This window comes from Panicum virgatum, chromosome 8N (genome assembly GCF_016808335.1).
Source record: "Panicum virgatum strain AP13 chromosome 8N, P.virgatum_v5, whole genome shotgun sequence".
Classification (NCBI taxonomy): Eukaryota; Viridiplantae; Streptophyta; class Magnoliopsida; order Poales; family Poaceae; genus Panicum; species Panicum virgatum.
In genome coordinates this window covers 14,920,682-14,940,665 of record NC_053152.1, presented here as the reverse complement: position 1 = coordinate 14,940,665, position 19,984 = coordinate 14,920,682, and the positions used below count along the sequence as shown (strand labels likewise).

The window sequence follows — 19,984 nt, the reverse complement described above, 5'->3', positions numbered from 1 at the left end:
CTACATCCGTAACAATCAGTCACAGGTGAGGGCTGACCTACCAAGGTTTAGTGGATAGCTTGCATGCGGGTGAGGGTCGAGCAGATGTTGTTGGAAAGCGAACTGTGTTGGCTACATCATTCATTGGAGGGCCGCGAGACATAAGGCATCGGTACATGGATGCTATGGCTTTTGTGCGGAAGTTTGGTAAATCGGATATCTTCCTCACTATGACATGCAACCCTAATTGGGATGAGATCAAGGCTGAACTTTACCCCGGCCAAACACCGCAAGACCGTCCAGATCTCGTAACCCTGGTGTTCAAGGCAAAGTTGGAGGAGCTTAAGACGAGGTTGCTTGATAAACACATCCTGGGAAAAGTCCGGGAGTATCATGAAAATTGCATGCCAGTGGAATGAGAGTGTTTATGTATGGGAACTGTCGGGTACCATGATTAGGCGCACCCTAACCAGGGGACTAAAATCGCTCTAAAAACGCAAACACATGCTGGGCAACCGGGCCCACGAAGGCCTACAGCCTCCTTCCAGTCTGGAAGAAAGGAAAGGACTTAAAGAAGCCCAACACACGGCCCACGTACGTAGTGCGGCCCATCCGCACCCCCCTCGGACACGCGGGATGATCTCCGCCTCGCTCGAGGGCTCCCCGCCGAAGCCCTCGACCGCACTCCGCGCCTCCGCCTCGATCGAGGGTAGCGAGCCTACCCTCGGAGGGGCGAATCATCTCCGCCTCGCTCGAGGGTAGCGGGCCTACCCTCAGAGGGGCGAATCATCTCCGGCTCGCTCGAGGCCACCCTTCGACGGAAAGGACAAACGGCCCTTCCGCTCACCCGCCCGCCGTACGGAGGCATTAATGCCAACCACTCATCCACAGTGCCCGGGTCAAACGGCGTCAGGCCGCCATTCCCCACAGTGGCTAGGACCGGAGTCACGTCCGCCAACTCCGGTCACTGCTCCGCCATCCCGGACGCTGTAACGACACTGTGGGAACCTATGACACAGTGCAAGACGTGCTCGGCACTGCTCCAGCTACTATACTGCCAACTCCTCATACCTCCTTCATACTTTCGCTTCAGCGGAGCCCTCGAACGGCATGGGCACGACCCTCGGAAGCGGCTCCCGGCTTGACAAGGACAAGACCCTGGCTTGTAGGACCCTCGGAACGCCGCCACGCCACGCCTGGAGGATGGTACAGTGCTCTCGTACCCCCCTTTGCTAGACGTACGGCCCCATGGCCGGAACCAGGATAAACCCGTGCGTTACTGTGTTGCCTCTTGCATCAACATCTGGGACGAGGAACACACAACATCATCACTGGTTGGGTCCGGACCACTGGGTCAGGACACCGATAGTTGGCGCACCAGGTAGGGGAGCTACATGACATTTTCTCTTTTGTTCCCATTTGATCTCCAGGGATGGCGAGCAGATCCAACCCATTCCCCATGGGCGCCTCGGATCCGCTCCCAGCGGGATACGTGATTTGGTTCGGGAGTCTTGAGTTCAGAGCAACCGGCAACGGTTACCTCATGGAGCTCCTCTCGACCAGACGCAACCCTGACACTCTGACTTCACCAGCCCGGCGCAACAGGCGCTCGGGCCAGCACTCACGACAAGCGCGCATGGAGCGGCGTTGGGCGGCACGCCTCATCTCCCCCACATGGGTTGAGGTTGCCATGTCGCAGCTCAGCGTCGCGGCCGACAGGGCCACCGCTTCGTCATCACGTGCCTCGGCATCATCTATGCTGGCACCATCATCGATTGCAGCCCTAGTGCCTCCCAGGGGGGGCGCGACTGCGCTGTTGCCCTTTCCCTTCGGGATGCGCAACGCTGCCACATACGCCTCTTCGTCCAGCACCAACTTCGCCGAGTACGAGGATCTGCCGGGTCATCACCTTCTGTCGATCCGCAACCTCATCGCATCATCTCCTGACGACTCCTACCCCCGAGATGGTGAGCTCGATCGCCGACGACATCAGCTTCTTCATGGACAACTTCACGGCCGAGGAGGCCGACGACTACTCCGGGGTCCGCGACCCCGACGCTTTCCGCTCGTTCCAGCTCGCGGCGGCTTACTGCCTCACCTGCTCCGAGGACTCCAGTGAGGGGGATAACGATCCCACTCGGGAGTGCTTCATGGCCGAGCTTGCGGACGGGCAAAACAACAACGCTCCGGGCAATGACGGGAATGGCGGGGCAGACGCACAGGCAAACCAACCAGTGGTGCCGGCCGCGACCTCTTCTTCTTCGTCAAGCTCAGCGGCGCGGCAGGCACAGCTGGCGCTGCTCAAGGAGCTTCAAGCCAAGCTCGATGAGCAGCGTCGGCAGACGCAAGAGCTACGCACCGCACTTGAGCAGCAGCGCACCACGCGTGGCGTACATGCCCAGGCGGCGGCACGTGTTGCCCGGGAGCGGATCCTAGCCGATGACAATGTCGACAAACCTCCGGAACTGAAAACGGACGGCGAAAAACTCGTCGCTGCGGCCTACCTACTCCAAGCAATGCCCGAGCCGTCGACGACTTCGGGTCACAACCTGTGCCGCGAGGCACAGGCGCTCATCGAGCAAGCTACTGTGCAGCAGGCCGAGAGCTCTGCGTCTCGCATGCGCTCGATAGTCCCGAAGCAGCCCGGTGGGACTGCACGGCAGGACCACGTGGTTTCGGTGCACACTCCACCAGGAGGGAAGGGAAAGGCAGCCGCAGTGCACGGTGCGAAGGCACCCTCGGTGCACGACCGCATCGGAAAGACTCATGCAAGGGAGCGACTCCACGACACGCGCGGACATGCCGACGACGGCGACGCCCACAACATCGTCAATGGCAGGAAGTACACCCCTCGATGGGGTGGACATTTCGACCCCGAACATGACAGGGGCGAGTCACCGGAGCCTTCGGGCACCTGTGTGTTCAGCCGGGAGATTCGTACCGCTCCTTTTCCCCCACGCTTTCGACAGCCTACCACCCTCGTCAAGTACTCAGGCAAGACCGATCCCGCAGTCTGGCTCAACGACTACCGCCTAGCATGCCATCTGGGTGGTGCGACGGACGACGCGGTCATCATCCGCAACCTTCCCCTTCACCATGCTGATGCCACACGAACGTGGCTCGAGCACTTGCCCGCGGACCAGATCCACAACTGGGCCGACTTAGTCCAAATCTTTGTGGGCAACTTCCAGGGCACGTACGTGTGCCCTGGGAACTCCTGGGACCTCAAAGGGTGTCGGCAGAAGCCCAATGAGTCCCTGTGCGACTACGTGCTACGCTTCTCCAAGCAATGCACCGAGCTCCCCAGCGTCAGCCACGTCGAGGTCATCAACGCCTTCCTCGAGGGCACGACGTGCAGGAACCTAGTGCACGAGCTTGCGCGAAGCCGTTCCGCCAACACCAACAAGTTGTTCGACGCTGCCACCAACTACGCCGCCGACGAGGAGGCCGTTGGTGCCATTTTCGACGACAAGCCGAACAAGCGCAAGGACCGGGGCAAGAAACAAAAGTGGGGGAAGAAAGGGAAGAAACCGGCCCCACCAAACTAGCTTGGACCGGGGCAGGCGGGAGACTCTAACGAGGCCTTCGTCGCTGCCCCGGACCGCAAAGGACCTCGAGGCCCCCCTCTAGGCGGTGGCGGCCTGTTCGACGACATGCTCAAGAAGCCGTGCCCTTACCACAAGGGCTCGGTCAACCACACCCTAGAGCAGTGCAAGATGCTCTGAAAATACTATAACCGCATCACACATCGCGACGAGGACAAGAAGAAGGATGCTGGTGACAAAGGTGGAGACGACGAGTTCCCCCCGGTGGAGAATGCCTTTTTCATCTTTTGAGGAGCGATGACAAACATGACCTCTCGGCAGCGCAAGCGAGAGCGACGAGAAGTCTTCTCCGTCAACAAGGCCACGCCATCCTACCTCGACTGGTCGGAGGACATCATTTCCTTCGGCCGCGAGGACCACCCCGACTATGTCCCACACCCGGGACGGTACCCGGTTGTTGTCGACCCCATCATTGGCAACACCCACTTCTCCAAGGTGCTCATGGACGGAGGCAGCAGCCTCAACATCATGTACGCCCACACCTTGGAGCTCATGGGGATCGGATTGAACAAGCTCCGCCCCAGCAAGTCGCCATTCCATGGCGTTGCGCCGGGGAAGCGAGTCCAACCCCTCGGCCAGATCGACCTACCCGTCTGTTTCGGCACGGCAGCCAACTTCCGCAAGGAAGTGCTCACCTTTGAGGTGGTGGGGTTTCGGGGAGCCTACCACGCCATCCTTGGTCGTCCCTGCTACGCCAAATTCATGGCCATCCACAACAACACCTATCTCAAGCTGAAGATGCCGGGCCCGAGGGGTGTCATCACCGTTGGCTCCTCGTTCGAGCATGCCTACGAGTGCGACGTCGAGTGTGTCGAGCACGCGGAGGCTCAATCGGAGGACAAGGCCTTCGCAGCAACCCTCGACAAGATAGCAAGCGAGGCCTTGGACTCCACGCACCAACACGCGGGCAGCTTCGAACCCGCCGAGGGTATCAAGAAGGTGCCCCTCGGCCCGAATCACCCCGACGACAAGGCGTTGCAGGTCAGCGCCACCCTCGACAGCAAATAGGAAGTGGTGCTTGTTGACTTTCTCCGCGCCAACGCAGATATCTTTGCGTGGAGCCCCTCGGACATGCCTGGCATACTGAGGGAGGTCGCCGAGCACTCCCTTGATATCCGACCCAACTCCAAGCCGGTGAAGCAGCGCCTGCGACGCTTCGATGAGCTCAAGCGACGGGCGATCGGTGAGGAGCTGCAAAAACTTCTGACGGCCAGATTCATCAAGGAGGTATTCCATCCCGAGTGTCTAGCTAATCCTGTATTAGTGAAGAAAAAGAATGGAAGTTGGAGGATGTGCGTAGACTACACTAGTTTAAATAAAGCATGTCCGAAGGTTCCCTTTCCTTTGCCACATATTGATCAAATCGTAGATTCAACTACGGGATGTGAACTTTTATTCTTTCTTGATGCTTATTCCGATTACCACCAAATCAAGATAAAAGAGTCTGACCAGCTCGCGACCTCTTTTATCACACCTTTTGGCATGTACTGCTACGTCACGATGCCTTTTGGCCTCAGAAATGCCGGAGCTACATATCAGCGGTGTATGCTCCATGTATTCGGGGACCATCTCGGGCGGAACGTAGAAGCATATGTCGACGGCATCGTTGTAAAATCTAGGAAGGCGGATGACCTGGTAGCCGATCTCAGAATCGCGTTCGATTTCCTAAGGCCCAAAGGGGTAAAACTCAACCCCAAGAAGTGCGTGTTCGGAGTCCCTCGATGCATGCTATTGGGCTTCATTGTCTCCCAGCGGGGCATCGAACCCAACCCTGAGAAAGTCTCGGCCATCACTCGGATGGGACCGATCCGAGACCTAAAGGGGGTACAGAGGGTCATGGGATGCCTAGCGTCCCTCAGCCGATTCATCTCGCGTCTCGGCGAGAAAGGCTTGCCCCTGTATCGTCTCCTGAGGAAAACTGAGCGCTTCACGTGGACCCCCGAGGCTCAAGAAGCCCTCGACAGGCTAAAGGCATCGCTCTCTCACGCCCCCATTCTCACACCACCCATAGACGGCGAGCCCCTCTATCTGTACGTAGCTGCGACGACCCAAGTGGTCAGCGCCTGATCTTGTCGAAAGACAAGAGGGTATAATTGCCAAGTGGTCCGTAGAGCTAATGGGAGAAACTCTCACCTACGCCCCTCGCAAGGCGATCAAGTCCCAAGTCTTGGCCAACTCGTCGTTGAGTAGACGGACACTCAGCTACCCCCACCACAAATCCAAGCTGAATGCTGGACCATGTACTTCGACGGGTCGGTGATGAAAACCGGCGCCGGCGCTAGCCTCCTTTTCATCTCACCCCTCGGAAAGCACATGCGCTAAGTAATGCGCCTGCATTTCCCTGAGTCTAACAACATGGCGGAGTACGAGGCCCTCCTCAGTGGCCTCCGCATCGCCATCGAGCTTGGTGTCAAGCGCCTCGACATACGCGGTGACTCTCAGCTCATCATCGACCAAGTGATGAAGGAGTCTAGCTGTCACGACTCGAAGATGGAGGCATACTGCAATGCAGTACGCCGCCTCAAGGACAAGTTCGATGGCCTAGAACTCAACCACGTCCCGCGCAAGTACAACGAGGATGCCGATGAACTAGCCAAGATCGCGTCAGGGCAGACCACCGTCCCCCGAACATCTTTGCTCGGGACATCGCCAAACCCTCCATCGACTTCAAGGATCTGGCAGAACTAGGCCCCTCGAACGCCGGGCCCCCTGGTGGGAACCCCTCGGCGGACGAGGTTGAGTCCGTGGACACTGACTTCGAGACCTCCTCCATGGACGAGGCCGAAGCAATGGAGATCGACGAGGCCCCAACTTCGCGAGACTGGCGCACCTAGTACCTCGACTAGATGATTTGAGGGATCCTACACTTGGACTGCGCTCAGGCGCGGCGCCTCGCTAGGAGGGCCAAGTCCTTTGTCCTAATCGACAACGAGCTGTACAAACGCAGTCCCTCGGGCATTCTGCAGCGATGCATCCCCATCCCCGAGGGCAAGGAGCTGATCTGTGACATCCACGCTGGCACCTGCGGTCATCACGCCATGCCACGTACACTCGTGGGTAACGCATTTCGACAAGGCTTTTACTGGCCCACCGCGGTCGCCGACGCCACCGACGTCATGCGGACTTGTGAGGGTTGCCAGTTCTACGCTCGAAAGACGCACCTCCCAGCCCACGCTCTGCAGACCATCCCCATCACATGGCCGTTCATCGTGTGGGGATTGGACCTCGTTGGCCCACTGCAGAAGGCGCCCGGGGGCTACACCCACTTGTTGGTGGCAATCGACAAACTCTCCAAGTGGATCGAAGCTCAACCCATCGGAAAGATTAGATCTGAGCAAGCTGTTCTGTTCTTTACTGACCTTGTCTTCAGGTTTGGGGTCCCGAACTCGATCATCACCAACAACGGCACCCAGTTCACAGGCAAGAAATTCTTGACATTCTGCGACAGCTACCACATACGTGTGGACTGGTCGGTTGTGGCGCACCCACAGACGAATGGGCAAGTGGAGCGTGCTAATGGCATGATCCTTCAAGGACTGAAGCCAAGGATCTTCAACAAGCTGAACAAGTTTGGCCGGAGGTGCCTCACAGAGCTGCCCTCGGTTATTTGGAGCCTGAGGATGACCCCAAGCAGAGCCACGGGCTTTACCCCGTTCTTCCTCGTCTATGGCACCGAGGCCATGCTCCCTACAGACCTGGAGTATGGGTCACCGAGGCTCAAGGCCCATCAAGAGCAGCAGAACCAGCAAGCCCGCGAGGACTCCTACCTCTGCGCGTTATCAGCAGTCCCTGCGAAGATATCAAGCGCAGAGAGTTCGATGCCGAGACCTCAACAAAGGGGACTTGGTGCTGAGGCTTCGATAGGACAACAGGGGCCGCCACAAGCTCTCACCACCGTGGGAAGGCCCATACATCATCGCCAAGGTGCTCAAGCCCGGCACGTACAAACTGGCGAACGAAAACAGCGAAGTCCTCACCAATGCTTGGAACATACAGCAGCTACCTAGCGCTCGTAGGCGGCTGATCACCGAGCTACCAGACACGGCGTCCTCCCCCTCGAGCTCCTGGCACACGCTCACAGCGGTCCGCTCCAGGTCAATGTATTCAGCCTGCGCCGCCATGAGCGCGGTGTTGACCGCCTCTTTCGCCGCAGTCTTGTCCGCCACTCTCTGCCTCAGCTCTGATCAAAGGAACCAAGATAAGCTGCGATAAATTAAAATCCAACAACAGCGAAATCTTGAGCACTCACCCACTATATTCTTCTGCGCTTCCTCCTGCTGGACTCAGGCGGCCTCTTCGAGCGAGGACAAGGAGTCCTCCTTCTCCTTGAGGGCGGCCTCCGCGTTCCGGATGGCCACCTCTTTTTCCTCGAGGGCTTTGCCCTTTTCCTCGAGGGTCCCGGAGAGCGTGGCGACGGTCGCGTTCTCGCGCTAGAGTTCGGTCTCCTTGTCTTGGAGCTCGGCCTCCTTGTGTTGGAGCTCGGCCTCCTTCTGCTCGAGCGCCGTCCTAACACGCTGTAGCTCGGCAGTTTGTGCCTCGGCCTCCTGAGCCTTCTGCTCTGCCGCGGCCCTATGGACGTCGCGCTGGCCGGTGGTCCGCGCCAGCTCTTCCTCTAGCGCCCGCTGATGCGCCCCCAGATCTGTCATCTTGGTGTTGGTGTCGATGTTCTGGAGCACCAAGTCAGCATTGTGCTGCCCAAGCCAGCGCATTTGGGAGTACAGCCGGGTCAGCTCGTCGCTCTTTTTGCGCAAAATGTCCCTCAGCTGCTGCAAGTAGAAGAGAGTGAATGAAACACACAAAATCAAGGCCAAATACAAATGATTCTGGGGAGAGAGCCACCAACCTGGCTGATCTGGAAATCCGTCGTTCTATGGAGCTCCAAGGCGCGGTCAAGGTGGCCCAGAATCTGAGAGCCGGTCTCGAACTGCGCCTTCCAGATGAATTCCTCCTCCTGCTCGTTGCGGAGAAACTCCAAGGGGACCTCGGACTGGATGATCGCCCCGTGACGGGCCCCTCGAACGACCCCGCGTTGAGTACCTCCTCGGAGGCCGACATGAACTCGGCAATCCGGTCGGCAGCGCTGGCCGCAGCAGCAGGGTCGATGTCCCACGAGTGCCCGAACTCCTCGCTGCTCTCCCGCAGCTACACCACCGGCACCATGTTCTCCGGCACTATTTGCGCCGTCACCGCTGCAACAACACCGTCATCCCGGGCCCCCGCAGGCACCGGGACGCAGGTTTCCTCCGCTGCCAGCTCCCTTGGCGTCGACTCCTCCGTGATGCCCTCGACCCCAGCCCTCGGGGGCTCGAGGACGAGGGTCTCCACCTCTATTTGGCTGGCGGGGCACTCTGAGGTGTCCCCACCAGCTCCTTCTCCTGCGACTCAAGAGGATCACCAGTTCAATCGGGGGTTTGACAGGAGGGCCCACTCGGCTCAGGACGAGTACGTTCCGTGTCAACGCACACTCGCTACCGCCGTTTCAATTGGTGATTTTTGACGTACCGCCGAATCAAATGGAGACAAAATAAATCACCGTTTCAAACAGCGGCAGATAGCTACTTCTGCAAATTCTCTTCGCTTAAATATATTTCTGCAAAATTGGAAAAAAAGATATAAAAATAAAAAAAATCGCTTGGTGAGGCAGCGCTGGCCTGCTGCGCCGGCCCGTGCACTTGCTGTCGTGATGGGCTGCAGCGGCGCCACCGAGCTGGCTGCCTCCTTCCGCCGGGCCGCTCCGCTGGTGGGCCGCGTGCCCCTCTCGGGCCGCTCCCATGCGCTACCACCTGGGCCCACCTGCCCTGCTCCCACAAGCAGCGAGCGCTTCTCACTCCGCTCGCCAAAGCACCGCTGCCACCGCTCGACGGCTAGCTGCTCTCGTGTGCGCCGCAGGGAGTTGCATCGGCCGGCCACTACAAGTCGCTGCATGCCGCGGGCCGCGACCACATGCTCCTCGTGTCGTGTACGCAAGCACTGTGATCCTCTTGAGTCTCCTGCGCACAAACACAAAAGGGAAAAGGCAGGAACGAAACCGAGATTTTATACGCAAATTACTCCCTCAAACCCCCACGGATTCGAACCAAACTAGATACATGCCTATGAGGTCTAGCAGATCTAAAAAGAAGTTTGTGAAAAAAATCGAGTAAATCTCTGGAATCCAAAATCACATGAAAGTCCACTAAAAATCACAAAAAAAGAAAAATGCTCCCAATGCAGAGGAGACACGAATTTGATTTTTGGATTGCTTCACGAGGTCTGATTACAAGCCACTCCTAACCAAATCAAAGCATGGATGGCAAAAAGCTCAAATAAAGAACCCTCCACTCTCTCTCTCAAACCCTAGTCTAAACTCACACACACAAATACGAGGACCTCTAAAAGAAAGATGCAAAAGAGGTATGCCTCGAAATTCCATCCATCAACTAACCCAATTTCTCTCTCTATATATAGTACCTCTATTTGGTACCCTGGGTATGGAATAAGCATTTCCATACCCAAGCCTCCTTCGCACCCGGTTTTTCTTCGACTCAGTCCGCCCGCGCTCCCCTTGCGCCCCCCACCCCCACCCACCCACGACACCCAGCACGCCCTCCTCCCTCCCGCCCCGCAGCAACTGCCCCGCGGCAACTCGCCGTCGCCGCTCCCTCCTCTCCCAGCGCCCCCAATCCCGTCAGCGACCCTCACCCCTCCCGGCGTCTGTCGCTGCTCCTTTACCCTCCACACGCGCTCCAACTCCTTCATCCCGGCGCATATCGGAATCCACGACCCGCGTGCCTCCCCGATCTGCGCGCTCACCACTGCCTCCCGCCTCCCACCGCGGGGAGCAGCGGCGGCGGACCCCCCTCCCCTTCATACGCGGTGACACAGGGGGACACGGCCGCGGCCGGAGCAGTGGAGTAGGTGCGCGAAGCGGCGGTGGCGGCGGGGGCGGAGCAGCGGCGTGCGGCAGGCACGGCGTGCGGCCAGTGGACGGGCAGCTGCCAGCGCTCGCGGCGGCTGGCTCCTGTACCGCCCCATCGAGGACACCCCCCTTCACGGGCTGCGCGGCGTCGCGGCGAGGGCCAGCCCCGTGCAGCGCGAGGCAGGTCCCGGCGGCCTAGCGCGCGGGGGCAATGAGCAGCGCTCGGCACACAGGCGCAAGCAGTAGGGCGGCACGCGGATGGTCTAGGCGCGGCCCCGTCCCGCTGCTACCTGGGCCATGAATGCTTGGAGACAATCCTGATGACGTGATCTAGTTTTTCCCCTCCTTCAAATCGACAATCTCTTGCAGCGGGGATCATGAGTTCATGACGCGAATGGCGGCATCCACTCTAGGCATCGAAGCTTCCTCACACTCACCTGAGCTGTCGAATCCTTGGGGGGATTCCTCTCCATAGGCATATGGTTCCCCACTATCGCCATCCCCATTCGAGTCTTTTGTCGAGGTTGTTGTATTGACGGTGCTGCTTCGCCTCGTTGCATGTAACAACCCATGGGCCAGATGGGCCAGGCCAAATATGTGAGTTACTGTAGCAGCGGTTTCTGATTACTGTAGCATCGCGGACACTGTTCATCCGCGGGAATTGTCCCATAATGAAAGTTGATTGAGAGCCAGACCAATTTAAATACCGAGCCCTAAGAAGCTAGTTAATTCCGGATCGATCCTTTTGCGCGAAGCGAGGACGAAAGCGCAAGAGAATTAATTAGCAGGTGTGGTTTACTCAACGTGTACAGAGGTATCAGAGCCAACTATCGCGGTTTCACGCCACATGCGGGCAGAAGTGCGCGCCACATGCGGGCAGAAGTGCGCGTGCATGAGCACGGACGCGTGGGGGCGCAGATGCCAAGGCATGTGGACGGGCGCGTGCGAGGCACGGACGTCGCACAGGGACCATTGGCACTGGACGCACGGACGTGGCACATGGAACCGTTAGCACTAAACGTATGTGACGTGGCCAAGAGAGGAGATCCTGGTATTTAGGTTGGTCTGGTACTCGACGGGGACGTCGAGTCCTAAGGGGGATGATTGTAATAGCCCATGGGCCAGATGGGCCGGGCCAACTATGTGAGTTACTGTAGCACCGGTTTCAGGTTACTGTAGTGTCGTGGACACTGTTCATCTGCGGGAATTGTCCCATACTGGAAGTTGATTGAGAGCCAAACCAATTTAAATACCAAGCCCTGGGAAGCTAGTTAATCCGGATCGATCCTTTTGCGCGAAGCGAGGACGAAAGCGCAAGAGAATTAATTAGCAGGTGTGGTTTACTCAACGTGTAGAGTAGATCTTATCCGTTCTCCCGGGCCGAGTTGTTACATTGCAGGTGTCCGATCGAGTTGGATTTCACCTCCAATAATTGTTTCTTGTGCATGCTAAACAATCTAGGCATCACAGTTTGGCCAGTGCTGGATCTAAATCTCAGCCTTGGCTTCGGTTGGATGTAAGGTTCCATTGAATCATTGATCTACCAGCAGAAGAGGTTCCATTAAATCGAGGATGCCTGCAATGGCGTAGGGAAGCACTGGGATGCTCCACTCTCATGGATAGAATTGACACCGTACAAGCACGCAGGTGAAGGTGCATACCCTGCATCCCTACATCGCAGCTTTGTCCCCGGTCTGATTCATCCAGGTAGAGATGCGTTTTTTATCTGCTAGTTGCCTATTCTTGATCTCGCATGTGTAGGAGCTTAATTTTATTTTCAAAACACTTTTTCCTTTTCTATTTTCCATATGCACAGATCTTGCTACAATCTAGATCGAGTACACATGCAGGTCCATCAAACAACCACGAATTCATCTTTTTACTGCAATATCGATAAGTAATAATATGATAGAAAGGTGGATTATTTCTTTTCATGTGAAAGCAAGTTGAGCCTAGATCTCATTTGGCGTTGCAGCTTGCTGTTTCTGCACAACTATTTAGATGCATTGGTACTTAAATCCGGACTACTTTATTTTTCTACTCTTAGTTTATTTCACTTATGCGCTATCTGAAACATCAGGAGCTGTTGCATCTGAGTGTTGGTTTTGTGCCTAATATTCCAGGGCGTTGTTGGTGCAGTAATGAAGCTAACTGCTGGTGCTAGTCCCATGGTGTGGATATCTATCATCTGGGAAGATTGGCTACGAGTATCTTGTGTTGTGCCTCCTGTTCAGGTGCCATGGTGCTCCTCGACAAGATTGGCTATGCATTAGAGGTGAACTCTATTCTTTTGTTGAGGCAAAGTTGGGATCTTTAGCTGGATCTTTAGCCCTTCTATTTACAGAGCCTTTGATTTGTAAAACAACTGCTGTTGGATTATGTTAGCTAGTGGTTAGGATTTCTCCAAATGATAGCATATCCTCTTTTTTAGTATGTGATTTCATCTTGCATGACCATCAACTCGGGTATGGTATGTCTCCCATTATACTGAATTTTCATTTGACATGCCATGGCCTCAACGTAATGATAGAATACCTCTGTAATATACTTGTTGTGCAAACAGCACAGCCTTGCCAACATGAGATAGTTAAGTTCCTTATTCATACAATCCGTAACTGAAGTATTTGAAATGCACCGTATTCTGTTTTGTATAAATCTCGTTTCCTGGACACAATGGCTACTGTGAGCATAGGATTGTGAGCTTGAGGTAACCAAAGCCTTCTGCGTGCTCTGCTCATGATCATGTAGTTTGAACTGATTATACCATGTTGAATTTTTTCCCTTCTTAACAATCATTTTTAGTTGACAGTTTACTATAGGATATCAAGGTACCCCTACCTGATTGAGTTCAGATCTTCCTAGAAGGAACAAAAATGGTTCTTTTTATTTTTGTTACTCCTTGCTCATTCCAACTTCCGTTCCATAATGTTTTATACCTTTATGAGGTCAATCTATAAAGATGACACCATCGTATTCAGGTGTTTTTTATGGGTTTTTCAGGATTTGAGGTGGACGCCGTGATATCCATTGACAGTGCCATCTTTTGGCGGCACCCATCATCACCATTAGATGTACAGGGATAATTTCCCTTGATCATCATTTGATGGATTTCATGCAGAGAGCATATGTTGTACAATAGATTCTGAGTTTTATGAGAGGATGGTATATAGAGAGCTTCTGTGTGTAGATTCTTATAAAAGTGTAAGTTCGGTGTGGCATAATAGAAATATGACTCCACCTTTGTGTGTTTATAGTAATTATGAACCGGCTTAGAAAAAATGTGCGGTGCCTGTAAGCTCGTGGTCCTAAATCAGCCATTTTATGTTTTGTCTCATAGTTTCTGATGTAAAGAATATTTAGTTTAATCCAGAGTTGATTCATTCACCTGCCAATACAAACAAATTGCTTTTCAATTGGCCCTAGCATTAGTGTGTCCGGCAACTGCAAAACCTTTTTGTTTTCCAATGCCCTGGGCGTGTGAATCAATTTTCGTATAATTGAATCGAGTCCTTGCTTACTTTAATCAACGTTTCTATTTCCTTGCAGCACGTGAATTATCTGGACTCACCTGCAAGACACGCGGCTGCAAGACACGCGGCAACCGTGTATAAGTGCATAATCTGTCTATACAATTTGCTCACACGCTAGGAAAAAAAATGTTTGTGGCAACCTCTTGGAGGAATCGCTCAGCGCCTAGTCCGACTAGAAAAAAAAACATGAGAAAAGGGAGCGTACAGCTGTAGAGAAGGGAACGTGTGCGTTGGAGTGTGGCGACCGGTTGGGCGGAAATGGGCGGGGCGCGCTTTGCGGAAGAAAAGCCGGACGCGGATGGCGGGAGCCTGCGCGCGCGGGCGCGACGGTGGGTGGGTAGTGGGCTGGCTCGGGTATGGAATAGTTATTCCATACCTAGGGTACTGAATAGCCGTGTTATATATATATATATATAAACTCTATTCAGCATCTTGGATATAGAATAAGGTATTGCATACCTAAGCCAGCCACCACCCGGGCCGCGCCGGCGCACGGCTTTGGGCTTCCCCCGCACTGCACCGGTTCCTTTTTTTCTTCTTCTGCGTCCCGCTGAGCCCCCGAAGCGGTTTCTTCTCCCCCACCCCAGCTCGCGATCCCTTCCCCCTTCCTCCTATCGCCCCTCAGTTCCCGATCCGTTTCCCGGCACCGCTCCTCTCATCACCGGGGACTGGCGCCGCCCGATGGCAGCTGCTGCTCCTCCCGTCGCCGATCCAGGCGCGCCTCCCATCGCCAATCTTTTTCTTAAAAATACACAGGTGCATTGCTGCTGCAATTTGGATGAAGGATATGGTTGGACAATCATGGAAAAGCAGGTTGTTGAACTTAGAAATGGCTGGAAGCACACGAGCCTAAGATCCAGCAGCATAATCTGAACTGCAGTGCTTTTTAGGTGCCAAGTTCCCCTTGATATCAGATGGTGCGGCCTACCTCCTCTGGATCAGTAACTAAACAGCTAGAATAGGTTGAAATTGAGCTTGCTACACCCAATCTATGGAATGGTCTTTCTCAGATTCAGCTCATGGTTTAACTCCCGCTCCTAATTACCATTGTCTATGCGAGTCAGTGGCCCCCCTCTGCTTGTAATTGTACTTTGTCGCTCAATATGTAATACGTTCATTGATATGGTTTATTTCTGAAAGTCAATCCATAAAATGGCAATGGCGCCAGTATATTAAAATGATATTTTTTTGCAGGTGCGGACACCACGATCTCCATTGACAGTGTACCCATCATCACCATTAGGTATTTAGGGATAGTTCCCCGTGTTCATCACTTGATGGATTTTGTGCAGTAAGCATCTATTGTACAGACTAGTGTTCGCCTAAACGGCCTAAACCGACGTTTAAACGGTTGACAAAACCGAAACAGGGAGCTCCCGTCTTGTTTAGGCCATAATCGGTTAATTAGACGGCGGCACCGTTTAAACGGTCAAAGTCGTTGAAAATCGGGATAAACTAGCTGCTGGTTGCGTGTGTCAGCTTCTGGCAGGTACAGCTAGGCTCGCGGCCCAACTAGCTGCAACTCTGCAGGCGCCGCTGGTGGGGCTGGTGGCTTGCGTGCCTCTGAAAAATTCTGCGTATGGTGGGCCTGGCTACGAGGATCGTTGGTTGGCTTGGCCAGCATAGGATATGAAGCGTATAGGAAATTAATCTTGGATTTTTTTTCCTTCCATGCATGAATAGGAAGAGTTGAGAGCCGCATGCAGCGTCTTGAAGATTGACGCCCAGGATTTGCTAGAATGATTTCATTTACATTCCTAAAAATGTGTATATTTAGTGATAAAAGTAAAAAAATGTTTAATCCGTTTAACTCCGTTTAAACGCCGTCTAAACCGTCTAAATACTAAACAGAGGGTGTCTGACTGTTTACCGTTTATTGTTTAGGATAATATTGTGTACAGTAGATAGATTCTGAGTTTCATGTAAGGATGGTATGTTTAGAGCCTATGTGTATAGATTTTTATAAAAATATAAGTTCGGAGCTGCAGGTGATAGAAATAATGATGCCGATACGGTGTTTATGGTACTTATGAAGCGGCTCAGAAAAAATGTGTGGTGTTTGTAAGATAATGAGATTTTAGCATCAACATGATTTTGGTATATGAGATTAGGAAATTAGCATTATTGTCTGACTGTATGTCGCGCAACTACAAAACATTTTGTTTCTTTGGAGCACAAAACCTGGACGCCTGAAAAAAAAAGGCGGGAGAAGCGAGCGCAAGGTGGTAGGCGGCGGCGCGTCGCTCACCAGAGCGCGCAGTCGGTGCGCTTGAAAACAATGGGCGGGAGAAGCAAGCGTGAGGTGGTGGGCGTCGCCCAGCGCGCGGTTGGTTGCGTCGGGGGTGGCACACATCCAGTACCGGTTGGGCGGATGGGCGGGATGTGATTTGCGGAAGAAAAACTAGACGCGGACGGTGGGAGGGAAGACGGGTGCGGACGAGTGGCGCCGTTTGAGTTGCAATTACTTCGCGTCCAGTTGCAACTAATTCGCGTCCAGTTGCAACCAGTTCCGTCTAGTTGCAATTAGTCTATTGTCCCGGTTGCAATTGGGGTAGTCTATCGGTTGCAACTCTAGGGTAGGTGCATTTTGTAAAGAGAATGCACCTTGTTGCGTTTTATATATATAGGAAAATTTCTTTCTACATTCGCTTCGCCTGTAGCTACTCCCACATGTGTATCTCATCATGTATGACGTATGAGACCCAACGAAGTATATGTACGTGGAGTATGTGATCATACTAGAACATCTATGATGGTATATACATTGGGTATGTGACCATACATAGAATATGTGGATATACGTATTTTCATATACTAATATTAAGGTATAATCATACCAACCTCGGTTTCAAAATAATTGACAACTTTGATTTTTACTATTTACAGTTTGACCAACAATATTTCTTTAATTATAAAACTACCTAAAGGGAAACAAGCATCATTAGATTTGTGACAACAAGTACTATATTGATGTAATACACTTCTACTATGCGTGTAAATATTCATATAAAAGACGCACGGTCAAACGTTGAATAGGAAAGTCAAAGTTGTCAGTTATTTTGAAATGGAGGTTAGTAATATATTTAAAAAATAGCATTGCTTTTAAAAATTTTCATATGTATCCCTTTGAAGTATCTTAGAATTAGTTTGTGAACATACACACGGTGGTATACTGATGATGAGAGTAGCTATATGCGAGTGTAGAAAAAACTCGTCATGGTATGAAATATGGCAGCCAGAAGAAGCTGATAATGAGGAAAATGAGCTAATATTAGAAAACTCGTCATACAAATTATATATTCTCATTGTTGATAAAGTATTATCAACAATTCCGCCGTGGGATATACATGCCAAAAAGCTTGTTTGATGTCGATGACATCAATCATTCGGGCGTGGAAAACTATATCCCGAATATATGCAAAATCACATGAAAAAATGTGCGCAACCGATAATTATAGAAGGCAGAAGGCAGTAGCACCGTCTAGCTGTCCAGGCAACCGTAATGGAGGATAATTGAAGATGCCGGGTGTCCAGAAGCTTCCTTAAGCCAGAAGACTCCTCCAACTCTATAAAATGAGAAGCCAGGTGCATGCATTCGACATCGACCCAAGAAGAGTAGACACCGGAGCAAGAACCCCCAGCATCCATCACCACACCACCTAATTAGTATCCACTCCACTACCAGTGTAATATAGAAATAAGGGAGCCTACTGTAATTATCCTGAGCTTGTAAGGTAATGCACCTAGCGTGTGTAAGTTCTTGGGGTTTTTCGAAAGGGAAAACCATATGTAACCTTGTTTGTGGAAATGGAGCAGTTTTTGTTTTGAAAATCCCTGTTTTTCCTTAGCCCGCTTATATGGGGAGAGTTTCTATGCTAGTGACCCTATAGGAGAAACCTCTGCATTGAGTTGCTCTCGTTTAGCCCAGAGAGAGGCGTCTGAGAGAGCCCTGTGTCTGTAGAGAAGTGTTCCCTTTGAGTGGAACTACCTGGAGAGACGATAGAACCTCACCTCATATCACTGTGGTTAGGGTACCATGTGGAAAAAAATTTAGGTGCTACTGAAGCAAACTCGCGATGCGTATGGTGAGTATCGAATAGGACAAGCACAACCATCTGCACGCACGCCTGCTGAACCCTTGGCCTTGCAAGCCTGCAAAAGATCCTGATAATTGCACATATACCATAATCCGCTAATCACGCACGTAATAATCACACACTCGTCCACCATCCACCCACAGGTCGCTATCATCCAATAGTAGAGAATTGGGTGCCTGAGCCACTCCCTAGTGAGTGCTCGTGCACTGTTCATATTCATTAGTAAGAATTAGGCACATACTTAGCAGTACATTACTGCTGTAAATAGTAGCTTGAAAGCGATGCTAGCTGAGAGGTTACTAAATATTCCTTGAATACTATTGAATAGTGCCACAAATTTGAATAGTAAGGGCTGAATTTGAATAGTGCAATGAATAGTAACTCAAAATTTTTAATTTTGCATGTTTGAATTTGCTCGAGTTTTGAGCATTCCCTTGCTTTCCCACTACTAGTACCAGAGCCTGGTTGTTAAATTTTTAATCTAAGGAAATTTCAATAACTTGTTAAAATTGAAAACCTACATTATTTAAATTTAGAAGTCAATACAAGAAAGACTATTAATACTAGAGAAAACACGGAAACTTGAAAATAATAATACTATTGAACATAGTAAAGAAATTGTGTTATCATCATCTGGAATAATAGAGGTTACTAGATTGTCAAATTTAGATAAATACAAGTCTCTCCAACTAGAACAAAAAGATACTATGCCTTTAAGTTTAATGGATAAATTAAAAGGAGGATGTGCCGATATTGAAACTTTAGAAGAAATGATAGATGTAGAAAGAGATCTTGAAAGATGTCAGAAGGATACCTTAAGAAAAATAAGACCTCAACAAATATATCAAATGGGTTGGTTTGGAAATAAAAATAGTTTATAGAGGATATCTAGAGAGGTTGAATTAAGTGTATTAACAGAACCTATTCAGTTAAAAATGGTTAGTAAGCAAATTAAAAATGGATTAAAATATATTGGATATAAATACATACATCAAGGAATGTATATCATAAGAATTAAAGAAATGACAAGGAAAAAATTAGGAACAAAGGTTTTAATCACGGTACTAGATATAAGATGGGAATCAATAAATAAAGCATCATTAGGATTCTTAGAAGGAGACATGAATGAAAATATATTAATAACATACATAGCTCCAGATTTAATTATGCTAGTAAAAGAATTTATAGACAAAATGGTATTTGCTTTTCAGACCAAAGATTATGAAGACTTTAAAGGTACAAATTAATTAGTAAGCATCGAATTCATAGAAAGGTTAACCAATAGAAGTGGAGCTAGATATAAAGTAAATATGAATAATGTAATAGAAAGTATGCAATCCAAAGGAATAAATTTATGAGTCCTCTTAAAATCAGTTCTGATAAAAGAGCAGGAGAATAATGGAATATAGGTGCATTAATATAACTAAAGATTTTAAAGCAACCTAAAGATTACATAAGTTATGTGAATAGTAAGGGATTAACTAGTATTAGGTTTGCAGACTATAAAGAAAGATGTTTGGTTGATTTAGAAGCATCTAGTTCGGAATCAAATGTAGAAAAAAATAGAAGACATAATGTATATGAATTTATGGAAAAGTTAGACATCGATAATGCAATAAAGCATTACGAAGTAAAATTAAGCAAAATTCCTAATGAATATAATATTTCTATGTTATGTGAATGGCTTGCTATAAGAGAAAATACTTTAGACAAGAAATTTATAGGCTTAACAAAATTAAGAAAGAAAGGGAATTAAATAGTAGAAAGGGTTATACACCAATAAAGCAAAATAAAGATGAACCAAAACAACAAGATAAATTGGATAATAAAGCCTTAAAGTTACGAGGGGATAATAAAATAAAGACAAAGGATATA

General features: G+C 51.0%; 1 long non-coding RNA gene across 1 annotated transcript; it reads left to right on the top strand.

The window, feature by feature from the left end:
* Positions 1–10,654: 10,654 nt before the first annotated feature.
* Positions 10,655–13,761, top strand: LOC120685651. The gene is made up of 3 exons (XR_005679681.1): positions 10,655–10,964; positions 11,882–12,189; positions 12,622–13,761. It is a non-coding gene; the product is annotated as an uncharacterized LOC120685651 (long non-coding RNA).
* Positions 13,762–19,984: the final 6,223 nt, after the last annotated feature.